Source organism: Podarcis vaucheri, assembly GCF_965113315.1.
Source record: "Podarcis vaucheri genome assembly, chromosome: 5".
Taxonomy (NCBI): Eukaryota; Metazoa; Chordata; class Lepidosauria; order Squamata; family Lacertidae; genus Podarcis; species Podarcis vaucheri.
The window spans coordinates 97,630,384-97,643,403 of NC_138763.1; the positions used below are offsets into that span (position 1 = coordinate 97,630,384).

General features: G+C 44.3%; 1 long non-coding RNA gene across 1 annotated transcript; it reads right to left on the bottom strand.

The window, feature by feature from the left end:
• Positions 1 to 6,882: 6,882 nt before the first annotated feature.
• LOC309532717 lies at positions 6,883 to 12,792 on the bottom strand. The gene is made up of 3 exons (XR_014219963.1): positions 12,517 to 12,792; positions 9,997 to 10,073; positions 6,883 to 7,551 (listed from the first exon to the last, which is right to left on the bottom strand). It is a non-coding gene; the product is annotated as an uncharacterized lncRNA (long non-coding RNA).
• Between the last annotated feature and the right edge of the window lie 228 nt (positions 12,793 to 13,020).

The following is a 13,020-nucleotide window of genomic DNA, read 5'->3' on the forward strand; positions in this document are numbered from 1 at the left end:
ACTGAAATAACATTGCTCAGCACTGATGTCTTCAAAGGTGTAAATCCTGCAAGGAAGATCAATATTATTCTTGCCCTGTATTTCAGCTGGTGCTAGAGAGCTGCATGCTAAAGGTCACCCAGGGAGTAATAATAATAATAATAATAATAATAATAATAATAATAAATTTTATTTATATCCCGCCCTCCCCAGCCGAAGCCGGGCTCAGGGCGGCTAACAACAATCAAATAATCCCACATTCTAAAAACATTTCATTATAAAAATTAATTAAAATCAAATTGAAGGCAACCGTTAAGCAAAATTCTGTGCATCTTGATGGGCCACTGTTGGAAAGAGGTTGCACAACTAGACTAGGTGAGCTCGACTCTTGAATAGCGCAGGGAATAACTGTGTGACAGGAACCATATTACTATAAGCTTTAAAGAAACCGTATCAAACTGAACTCGCCTTAGCAGATCTTTATAATTACCGTATTTTTCGCCCCATAGGACGCACCGGCCCATAGGACGCACCAAGTTTTTTGGGGGGGAAATAGAGGGGGAAAAATTCCCCCCCCCAGGCGCTTGTGGGGCCGGCAGCGGGGAGAAGCGCTCTTCTCCCCGCCGCCTGCCTTCAGACCAGGTCCAGGGACAGTGGGAAGACGCGCTATGCCTCCCAGCTGTCCCCGGAGCTTGCGGGGCTGGCAGCGGGGAGAAGTGCTCTTCTCCCCACCGCCCGCCTTCAGATCAGGTCTGGGGACAGCGGGAAGACGCGCTGCGCCTCCCCACTGTCCCTGGAGCTTGCAGGGCTGGCTGCGGGGAGAAGCACACGTCTCCCCGCCGTCAGCCTCCAAACCACTTCGGGAGACAGCGGGATGGCGGCATTCCGCCTCCCTCTGTCCCCCGACCTTGTGGGGCTGGCGCTGGGGCGCTCCTGAAGCCTGGAGAGCGAGAGGGGTTGGTGCGCACCGACCCCTCTCACTCTCCAGGCTTCAGCGAAAGCCTGCATTCACCCCATAGGACGCACACACATTTCCCCTTCATTTTTGGAGGGGAAAAAGTGCGTCCTATAGGGCGAAAAATACGGTAATAGAGGATATATTGTTACTTTTATTTAATTATACAAATGTGGCTGGTTTTATACTCGGTCTAACCTGGATGGTGTTGGTAAAAAAACAAGTACAGATATTTGCTGGCAGCAGTTAGAAGGCGACTCAGTTGAAAAAGATAAAAGCTGGTTCTTCCCACCACTAAATAAATAGGTGGATCGTTTTAAGCCTTTAAATAACAGAACAATTTGATATCCACTATATGCAATGTTTTTTTTGTTTCTGAAGGGAAGGAAGAGATATACACGAAGGTTGTAAACTCATAAACTGTGTGAACAAAAGAGGGTGAGGTTTTGACTGGCTAAGTGGATTAAAGGTAGACCAGTTTCAAAAATAGTAGCAGCAGTCTGGCGGAAGGACCTACAGACAATAAGATTATTTCCTGGCTCATTAGCTGCTGAGAGATTCAAGAGAGAATGCACTGGCCTAAAACATCAATTTATGGCTGCCACTCTCACATTTTTACGCTCTTAAGTGCACAAGCAACAGAACCACAAGTCAAATTTGAAAACATCGTCTGCTAGAATCTGTAGTCCTTATTTCCATGCAAATGCATTTATGTCCAAGGTCTTTGTGATGTTATTCATAATGGTGATTTAAAATACATTGGTTGATTTGGAAATGGAAAATCAGGATATCAAGTCCTTCCTAGTTTCACCAGATATATTTCCACATTCAGCACGAGACAAACCAGATTCAGAGGATTCACATCCATATATCAAAATACATCATCTGGAAGCTGAATAAATGAAGACTTCACATTGCAGTCTTTACATTTTAGTGTATTTTTGGTCTCTGTGGAAGTCGCCAAGAGTGGCGAACGTGCTTTCGAACTGCTAGGTTGGCAGGAGCTAGGACCGAACAACGGGAGCTCACCCCGTTGCAGGGATTCGAACCACTGACCTTCTGATCAGCAAGTTCTAGGCTCTGCGATTTAATCCACAGTGCCACCCGCATCCCTAATACAGGGGTCAACCTTTTTATACCTACCACCCACTAATGCATCTTTCTTGATGGTGAAATTTCCTTACCGCCTACCAGTGCTCGATGGAAGGAGGATTCAGGTTGTGTCGTAGAACCCCCTACTGCCCACCTAGAATCCTGAAACAGTGGGCGATATAGACCAGGTTGACAACCCATGGCTTAATATCCGTTTCAGAAAAATTGGTGGAAAGCTCTGCCAGATAAAATAGCCAAGCATATTGAGCAAGCCTTGCTGACATGGAACGTCCTGTCTCACTAACCTATTTGAGAGTCAACAAGCCTGACGATGGAGGCAGCTTTCATGGTATTCTTGGACTTCCAAAAGGGTTTCGACAAAGTGTAAAGCTTAGTACAGTGGTACCTCTGCTTACGTACTTAATTCGTTCTGGAGGTCTGTTCTTAACCTGAAACTGTTCTTAACCTGAAGCACCACTTTAGCTAATGGGGCCGGCCGCTGCCACCGCTGCACAATTTCTGTTCTCATCCTGAAGCAAAGTTCTTAACCCGAGGTACTATTTCTGGGTTATCAGAGTCTGTAACTTGAAGCGTCTGTAACCCGAGGTACCACTGTAGTTCTGGAATAAGAGGAGAGGTCCTCCTGTGGATGAGGAAGTGGTTATGTAACAAGTAGAACCTAGCATCTCTTCGGCTTTCCTACTTTAAAGGTAAAGGGTAAAGGGACCCCTGACCATTACGTCCAGTCGTGGACGACTCTGAGGTTGCGGCGCTCATCTCGCTTTATTGGCTGAGGGAGCCGGCATACAGCTTCCGGGTCATGTGGCCAGCATGACTAAGCCGCTTCTGGCGAACCACAGCAGTGCACGAAAACACTGTTTACCTTCCTGCTGGAGTGGTACCTATTGATCTACTTGCACTTTGACGTGCTTTCGAACTGCTAGGTGGGCAGGAGCTGGGACTGAACAACGGGAGCTCACCCCGTCGTGGGGATGAGGGTCAAAAGAAGAAACCATCAATGTGAATATGACATGAAATTCAGTCAATCTCATTTTCTGAGCTCCTATCAGTTTTTCTTTCTTCATACTTGTCATCATGTTTATCATGGACTTCTAAAAGCCTGGATTTCAACAAGCTTCTCTACCATTTCATATTGATTTGGTGTAGGAACTGTAACGATCCGAGACTCTACATGGTATTATACAAAAGTATTCCTACTACACAGAAAACATTTTGGGAGAGTAAATATATGAACACAGTGTGCTAAACATGTTATTCGTCATCATAAAATATTTCATAATTTAAAATGTTTATTTTTAAAAAGAAAAATATAAACAAAGCCACTGGAAGAAAACCTTGGATTGCAGCCACAATTGTTAAAGTGAATCAAACTAATTCAGACACAGCCTTGATCTTTTTATAGTAGTTAGGCAAATGGAGAAAAACAGAGGTGATTGAATTACATTATTTAACATAATTACAAAAACTAAATAAAATGGAACAAATAAATCAATATATTTTTAACAAAACATACTCATTTCTTTTTGTCTCAATATTCATATAAATACAATAAATATAATTATGAACAACTTTCCAATGAATTTATTAAGCAATGTTTAAAACTCTTCTTTCATTTCCCAAATGAATCTCATTTCAGAATATTCTAAATCAAACAACAAATGATCAGCTAATAAAATGGAAAAGGTTTCTATTTATCTGGAATAATCACAAAGCAATTAAATCTCGAGGGGCGGGGGTTTCTCTCACCAAAGAGTAAAAGGTAAAGGACCCTGACAGTTAAGTGCAGTTGCAAACGAGTATGGGGTTGTGGCGCTCATCTGCAGACCGTTTTTCCGGGTCATGTGACTAGCACAACTAAGCCGCTTCTGGTGAAACCAGAGCAGCGCACAGAAATGCCATTTACCTTCCCGCTGGAGTGGTACCTATTTATCTACTTGCACTGGTGTGCTTTTGAACTGCTAGGTTGGCAGGAGCAGGGACCGAGCAATGGAAGCTCACTCCGTCACGGGGATTCGAACTGCTAACCTTCTGATCGGCAAGCCCTAGGCTCTGGTTTTTACACCACAGTGCCACCCAAATCTGGACCTTTGCACCCAGGAATTCTCTTTTCTATATACCTATTTCCCCCCTTACCACTTGGGTGGCCATATGTCCAGACTCTCCTGGACGTAGCCGGCAATCAGCTGTCAGAAGCAGTCTGGGCAGAAATTGCTTAAATGTCCAGGGAAATCTGGACATAGGCAAACCCTGTCGGCTGTGTCGTTTTTCCTTACAAATAGCTCAAAAACTTCATTTTTTTATTAGAGATTTTGCAAAGAAAATAAACAACTTTGGGCTATTCACTTGCCCAAACCCTACTTGGCACCAACGTGAATGATGTGGCTGTGAAGGGGCATGGCTCACTTGGCACTTCCTCCTCCTCAAGAGTAAATCCTATCCAGTACAAATATAACAATTATTATTATTATTTATTATTATTATTTATACCCCGCCCATCTGGCCGAGTTTCCCCAGCCACTATGGGTGGCTTCCAATCAAGTGTTAAAAACAATACAGCATCAAATATTCAAAACTTCCCTAAACAGGGCTGCCTTCAGATGTCTTTTAAAGAGAAGACAGCTGCTTATTTCCTTCACATCTGAAGGGAGGGTGTTCCACAGGGTGGGTGCCACCACCGAGAAGGCCCTCTGCCTGGTTCCCTGTAACCTCACTTCTCCCAATGAGGGAACCACCAGAAGGCCCTCGGCGCTGGATCTCAGTGTCCGGGCTGAACGATGGGGGTGGAGACGCTCCTTCAGGTATACAGGACCGAGGCCATTTAGGGCTTTAAAGGTCAGCACCAACACTTTGAATCGTGCTCGGAAACGTACTGGGAGCCAATGCAGATCTCTCAGGACCGGTGTTATGTGGTCCCGGCGGCCACTCCCAGTCACCAGTCTAGCTGCTACACTGCTTGCTACCAGCTTGGCTCTTGCATGCAGGTGCCTGGGCTGCTGGGGAACGTGGAGGCTGCCAACACACATGGAAGCAAGGAGGGGGCAGCAAAGCTTTTGCACTTTGAAAGACTATGGAGAGAGGAGAGGGCGTTGTGCCTGGTGCGCTAGCAACTCAGTCAGGCACTCCAACTCAGAATTAAGCCACAATGAGAGAAAAGGGACTTCCTGCCTGGGAAATCCGTCCGAGGAGGAGAGAAAGTTGCACCTGGAATTCAACAGCAGCAACAACAATGAAATCGGTTCGAATCCCTACGACGGTCCCAGCTTCTGCCCACCTAGCAGTTCAAAAGCACATCAAAGTGCAAGTAGATAAATAGGTACCACTCCGGCGGGAAGGTAAATGGTGTTTCGGTGTGCTGCTCTGGTTCACCAGAAGCGGCTTAGTTATGCTGGCCACATGACCCAGAAAAACGGTCTGTGGACAAACGTCGGCTCCCTCAGCCAATAAAGCGAGATGAGCGCCACAACCCCAGAGTCATTTGCGACTGTACCTAAAGGTCAGGGGTACCTTTACCTTTAAGGATGTGGTGTATGGAAGCAGGGAAAACCATGATGTAGCAAACGAATGTTTTATGGCACAACTGAATGCATTTTTTAAAAAAATTTAAAAAACACCTTTTCATGTTAATATTGATTAGGCAAAAATCTGGCTTTACCTCCAGTTAAGGGAAACAGGCAGTGGCAAGGCGGATTTTAAGACTGTGAGGATAAGCCCTGAACTTATCAATGTCAAACTGCCATCCCAGGAAGAGGAAGCAGGAGAGTAAATACCAGAAACCAGAAGGAAGTTGTAGGAGAAAAGGGTTTTCGAAAGGAAGCCCTCGCCAACAGAAGTGGGGCTTCACCTGGAATAATTTACAGCCCAGCAGAAACCAAAAACCCGTTAGCATAATCCAATACGCTAGTTCTCCTCAGATGTTTTCTTATGTTTTGCTGGTGAATGCTTCTGGCTGTACTGTGCGGCAGATGTGGTATTCTATGCAAAGGGGAAAAGACTAAGTTTACTTATTAACGGGGAAAAATGGACGTAGGGCCTATCCACACTTACCCTTTTTAAAAAGGATTGGTGTTTTTATTATGTTTTTAGATGTGTTGTAAGCTGCCCAGAGTGGCTGGGTGGGTTATAAATAATAGAAATTCTTCTTCTTCTTCTTCTTCTTCTTCTTCTTCTTCTTCTTCTTCTTCTTCTTCTTCTTCTTCTTCAATCTATCCCATAAGGAGATACCGTATTTTTTGCTCTATAAGACTCACTTTTTCCCTCCTAAAAAGTAAGGGGAAATGTGTGTGCGTCTTATGGAGTGAATGCAGGCTGCACAGCTATCCCAGAAGCCAGAACAGCAAGAGGGATTGCTGCTTTCACTGCACAGCGATCCCTCTTGCTGTTCTGGCTTCTGAGATTCAGAATATTTTTTTCTTGTTTTCCTCCTCCAAAAACTAGGTGCATCTTGTGGTCTGGTGCGTCTTATAGAGCAAAAAATACAGTACAGCGGTGCCCCGCAAGACGAATGCCTCACAAGACGAAAAAATCACTAGACGAAAGGGTTTTGCGGTTTTTGAGCTGCTTCGCAAGACGAATTTCCCTATGGGCTTGCTTCGCAAGACGAAAACGTCTTGCATTTTTTGCAAGTTTGTTTCCTTTTTCTTAACACCATTAATACAGTTGTGACTTGACTTCGAGGAGCAACTCATAGAACGCGGTGTGGTAGCCTTTTTTGAGGTTTTTGGTATTTTTGAAGATTTTCTAAAACTTTTCCGACACCGTGCTTCGCAAGACGAAAAATTCGCTAGACGAAAAAACTCGCAGAACGAATTAATTTCGTCTTGCGAGGCATCACTGTAGTTCCTTTGTCCTCTCTTGGCTGCCAAGAGAGCATCTTAGGCTAAGGAGATGATACTTCTTCAAGGAATGGAGTCAGAGAGAGAGATGGCTGTCTTGCCCTCTGCTGTTTTGTTACCTGCACAGGTAAGGTCACGCCCACCTCTATTCAAATGTAGAGGAAGTTTGTCCCAGCCCAGGAGGAAACAGGAAGTTCCGACTGGCTGGTCCAGACATCCCCTTTTTATGTCCACTCTAGGAATGTTGTATTTAACTGCTCTGTATTTCACACCCCACAATTATTACCCTTCATCCACTGTTTCCTTAAAAGGTCTGTGTCTGAGTGGGTTTTGTTGTTTTTTGTCCCAGAGCTTTCCTTGCCAAAAGCTGCTTTTTAGCACTCAAACGGAGGAAGCATCAATCTGCAGAAAACCTGAACTGATATTTGCTCAGAATGAGCACTAAAGAGAAGGTTTTCACACAAAAGCTCCCAGGCTAAAAAACCCCCAATCCCAGTGCTTGGCCACAGTCCTTTTAAGCGCAGAACAGTGGCTAGAAAGAGCAGAGGAAAAGTTAAGTGTGTATAAGCCATAAACGCCCTCTACTGCTTGGTACAACAAGTCTTCTTCTTGGAGGCTTGATGTAGCTGAATAGTCTTTTCCTTCACCTTTTCTTCTTGTTCTTTTAAAACCCTACAGAAAGAAACATAAACACTAATTTGTAGAATTGGCTCAAGGTCCATCTGCTTACAACAACACTTAGTTCTATGCATCTAGAAAGCCCACTGAGCAAAGCTTGGGTGTGGGGTGCCCCACCAGAAACTGAACCTCTTTGTCTCCAGAAACTGAACCTCTTGACCTATGAATGTGAATATTATGTTCTGTTAACCAACTGGGTTAATAGCCATTGATAGATCTAACCAGTGGCGTAGAATGGATTGCCAGCACCCGGGGTTGCACAGAGGGTGGGTGGGTGGGAACTGGACATAGTATGCATGCCCAATGGCATCCACGTTACCCAGCAGATCACAGCCACAGAGATAGGAAAAGAAGAGTTGCCCAGTTGTCTGGAGAGGTCATTTCCTGGTTTGCATGGAGAAGCTGTATGAAGTGGAAGTGTGCAGCTGTATAGAGTGTGATAGGAATTTTGAGGTCTTAAAGGTAAAGGGACCCCTGACCGTTAGGTCCAGTCATGGCCAACTCTGGAGTTGCAGCGCTCATCTCGCTTTATTGGCCAAGGGAGCCGGCGTACAGCTTCCAGGTCATGTGGCCAGCATGACTAAGCCGCTTCTGGCGAACCAGAGCAGCACACGGAAACGCCGTTTACCTTCCCGCCGGAGTGGTACCTATTTATCTACTTGCACTTTGACATGCTTTCGAACTGCTAGGTTGGCAGGAGCAGGGACCGAGCAACGGGAGCTCACCCCGTCGTGGGGATTCGAACCGCCGACCTTCTGATCGGCAAGTCCTAGGCTCTGTGGTTTAACCCACAGCGCCACCTGCGTCCCATTTTGAGGTCTTAGATATATGTTAAATGTCCATAAGTGTACCAACCAAGCACGTACATAGATCAGCACAGGAAGACCGACCTGGAACCATTTTGATTCCCAAACTGAGCAAATGTTTTCTCTGCAAGGTCAAAGGAAAATGGAAAAGCCTCCCCATTGTCTTTTCCTTCACAAATCCTGTCTTAAGGGTATGTCTGTGTTTGAATAGGGTGTGAACCTGTGACATGGCCCAGGAACTATGTATTTATCACTACAAAAGACTGGCCAGGCTCCCCAGGCAATCCAATCAAATAACCTGCCAGACAGGAGATAAACAAGGACAGGAGAAAAACAACATTCAACTTTCTGTTTTAGACCGCCTTTTCTGTGATGTAGGTATGATGTATCTGGGGGGTGGTCTTAGGTTACACCCCTTCTGTGATGTATGTATGCTGTTTCTGGGGGTGGTCCTGATCTACAGGGTGGCAATTTCAAAAGTCTTTATAAGGCCTTGCACACCATTTTTCTGGGTCCTCCTCCTCTCCTGCGGGTGAGAGGAGCACCCTGTTGCAACAGATCAATAAAGATCAAGCTTACTAGCTGCTTTGCTTCTCAATATTCTCTGGTTGGCCTCTGTTATTTTCTCCTACCAATAGGGAACCTATGTAAGGACTCTATATGGGCTCTTGGATACCCCATAAGGGGAAAAGGACAGATTTTTGTTTACAACAATGGCAGCACCAGGTGGTTGAAATGTTTTGCCTCAACTATTTTGCACCCTGGGGCAACTGGCCTTACAACTCCCACCCCCCAATTACACCTCTGGATCTACCTTCTATGAACTATCCTTTTAAACTACCGTATTTTTCGCCCCATAGGACGCACCGCCCCATAGGACGCACCTAATTTTTTTTTGGGGGGGGAATAAAGAAAATTTTTTTCCCCTCCCCAGGCACGGGGCAGGCGCGGGGGAAGCCCGAGCTTCCCCTGACCCCAGCCCCCAGAACAGCCTGCTATCTGCAAGCCTAGGGAGCTGCGCCGGTCTCCCCAGGCTTGCAGAGAGGTGCGCGAAGCCCGGGGGCGCTCTTCAGCGCGCACCAGGCTTCGGAATGCAGGCAGCTCTGCGCTACCCTCCGGAGCCCCACGTAGCTTCGCGCCGGGATCCGGAGGGTGGCGCAGAGCTGCAGGAAGCCCTGGAGCGCAGGTGGCGCGGAGCTGCAAGAAGCCCTGGAGCGCAGGCAGCTCCGCGCCACCCTCTGGAGCACGGAGCTGCAGGAAGTGGCAATGAAACACAGTTAAGATAATGAAATATTGCTCATGAGTGCACTGAAGCGCTACACCAACACTCATAACCATTTGCCGTAGATCACCAAAGAATGATTCTGATATACAATACCAAATAGAAGCTACACCAATGTTCGCTTTCCAAACTCATGGTGAATGCTCCTTTTCCCATTTCAAATCTTATTCATGTACTTGGTATACAATTCTCCTACTGATGGTGGCATAATAGTTTTCTTCACTGAGTTCCTGGTATGAGAAGCAACACCGACACCAGGACCACTGGTCATGAACACACTCGTTCACTGGAACCCATTTATAAAACTTGATGGACCCTAGTTTGCAAAGCATCCTTAACATTTTTCCTTACCTGGCCAAGTGCAGGACAGACTTGTTTATGCCGTCACCTGACAGAGCACTGCATTCATAGAAGATTAAATTGTAATCCTATAATAGAAAAGAAAAAAAGCATTGCTCACATCATTTAGCAACAAGCATCTAAATGCACCCTTAGGGACTAAATCTAAATTTATACATATATCTCAAGAATCTCATTCCACTGTAAAACCATCCACCGTCCCCTAAAATATATTTACATTTATGTAACAGCCACTGTGACTTCCTTTATTGCGGCATCATGGCGGTTAGATTTTTAAAAATATAATTTTGCCACTGTAGTCATGTATTGCGTTGAGACAATCACTTTTCATAATGAGATGATATACACCGATAGTTACATAATTTAAGGCCTGGATTTGCTGGAAGAGATTTGCATATGGCCCTTTTGAAGGCTATCTAAATACCCCAACATTTCTTTTGGGTTTAGGAACGGGGAGAGCTCCTTCTGACACATTGATCAATAATACATCATTGGTACAGCGGTACCTTGGTTCTCAAACGCCTTGGTTCCCAAACGCCAAAAACCCAGAAGTGTTCTGGTTTTCGAGCATTTTTTGGAAGCTGAACGTCCGATGCGGCTGTCGGCTATTGTTTCCAGGGCGTCTGCACCAATCAGAAGCTGTGCCTTGGTTTTCAAACATTTCGGAAGTCAAACGGACTTCCAGAACAGATTAAGTTTGGTGCTTTTGTTTTAGCTATTTATTTTCTGTTTTTGTGGCTTTTTCAGTTAATTTGTTTTTGTGACTGTGTGAAACCCAATTCAGCTGCTGACTGATCGTGTGACTGCAGAAATGGAAAAAAGCCCCCCATCCAAACAATAACTATCATTAGTGCAGATAAGAAAAAAAATGCAATTTAAATTTTTATCATCTACAACACTGTCTTACTTATTTTATAGTACAGTATCAATTGTTGCTTTCATTTTATGGATCAATCGTCTCTTCAGATAGTAAAATCGATGTTAAATTGCTGTTTTCAGAGTTGTTTTTAAAAGTCTGGAACAGATTAATCCGTTTTGTATTACTTTCTATGGGAAAGCATGCCTTGGTTTTGGAACGCTTTGGTTTTGGAACAGACTTCCAGAACGGATTAATTTTGAGAACCAAGATACCACTATATAGGCTTCAAGCCAGAATCACCCTTGTCCTGAGTGTTATTTTTTATTTTTGACTGCTAAGCTTACTCTGGAGTGTTTGGTGAGATACATTGTCTAAAGCTCTTTGGAAGTCCAAGTACACAATGTCAACCAGATTACCTCTATATCTGCTTGTTGACAATCTCAAAGAATTCTGATAAGTCTGTAAGATCTACAGGGTTTTTCCTCTTGCAGAAGTCAAGTTGGTTCTGCTTCAGTTGGGCTCATTCTTCATAGAATCATAGAATCATAGAATTGGAAGAGACCACAAGGGCCACCGAGTCCAACCCCCTGCCAAGCAGGAAACACCATCAGAGCACTCCTGACATATGGTTGTCAAGCCTCTGCTTAAAGATCTCCAAAGTAGGAGACTCCACCACACTCCTTGGCAGCAAATTCCACTGTCAAACAGCTCTTACTGTCAGGAAGTTCTTCCTAATGTTTAGGTGGAATCTTCTTTCTTGTAGTTTGGATCCATTGCTCCGTGTCCGCTTCTCTGGAGCAGCAGAAAACAACCTTTCTCCCTCCTCTATGTGACATCCTTAAAAGTAGTGCACGGCTTAATTTTGGTAGTATCCAGCTTTATATACTATGAGAGAGCTGTGACTTTCAGCTTTAAACCAAGGTGGAGGATGCAATTGCTGGTGCCAGGGATGAGGAGAAATACCATATTTTTTGCTCTATAAGACTCACTTTTTCCCTCCTAAAAAGTAAGGGGAAATGTGTGTGCGTCTTATGGAGCGAATGCAGGCTGCGCGGCTATCCCAGAAGCCAGAACAGCAAGAGGGATTGCTGCTTTCGCTGCGCAGAGATCCCTCTTGCTGTTCTGGCTTCTGAGATTCAGAATATATTTTTTTCTTGTTTTCCTCCTCCAAAAGCTTGTGGTCTGGTGCATCTTATAGAGCAGAAAATACAGTATTTTTCTCCTCTTCCCTAGGGCCACAGGGCAAATTTGCAGCTGCCCATAGATTCCCATCCATCTATAGTGCCTTCTGGTCAAAAGGAAAGCTGTTCTTGTACCCAAGATCACGAAATCGATGTACTCAAAGAAAGGTGCTCCCTCACAAAGAGGATAAGTAAACCAGCTCTAATTGAAACAGACAATTCAGAGGGATTTTTTCTTGAAACTTGATCATCACATTGTGAAAGCAAGCCCTTCTTCAATCGTAATGAGATAGCTTCAAAGGCCTTAGCTTAATGAGATATACAAAATCAAATATTTGACTTCATGCCACAGATGGGTAATATTCATTGACCTTGTTATCACAGAAGTTGTTCCCAAGAGGAACATGGAGGTTTTTTTGTTAAATGTACATTACTGGTTGTTTTCAGAACTGTATGTTCTTCATACTGTACCTTGGCTAAATGCTCTCCTAATCCCCTGGGGATTTCCCGTTCTTTTTCATTATCTGTTTTGTTCCCAAGCAAGAGGACAGGAATATTCTCCCCTGCTGCTTCCTATAAGATAACGAACAGCAGTTAAAATACGGGTTCTCTCCTGAGAGCATTGAAAGCTCATAGCCAGCACTGCAAGCAGACACAAAAATAAGTACACCTGACATTCCAGATATACCGGTACATTGCGGTTATAATATTCCGTTATAGATTATAAATGCCTAATTGATTTGTTAATAATATGCCTTTTGTTGTTCTGTTTAGCTTACGTTTTAGTTGCTGTTTTGTTAATGGTGTTTTACAGATTTCTTTATTGACGGTTCGTTAATTATTTTGTATGATTTATGCTGTATTTGTGATGTTCTATTATGTTATTGTGATTTATTGTTTGTAAGCCACTTTGAGAGTAATTTGAATGAAAACTGGCATAGTAATACATCAATCAACCACATCCCTATTTTAACT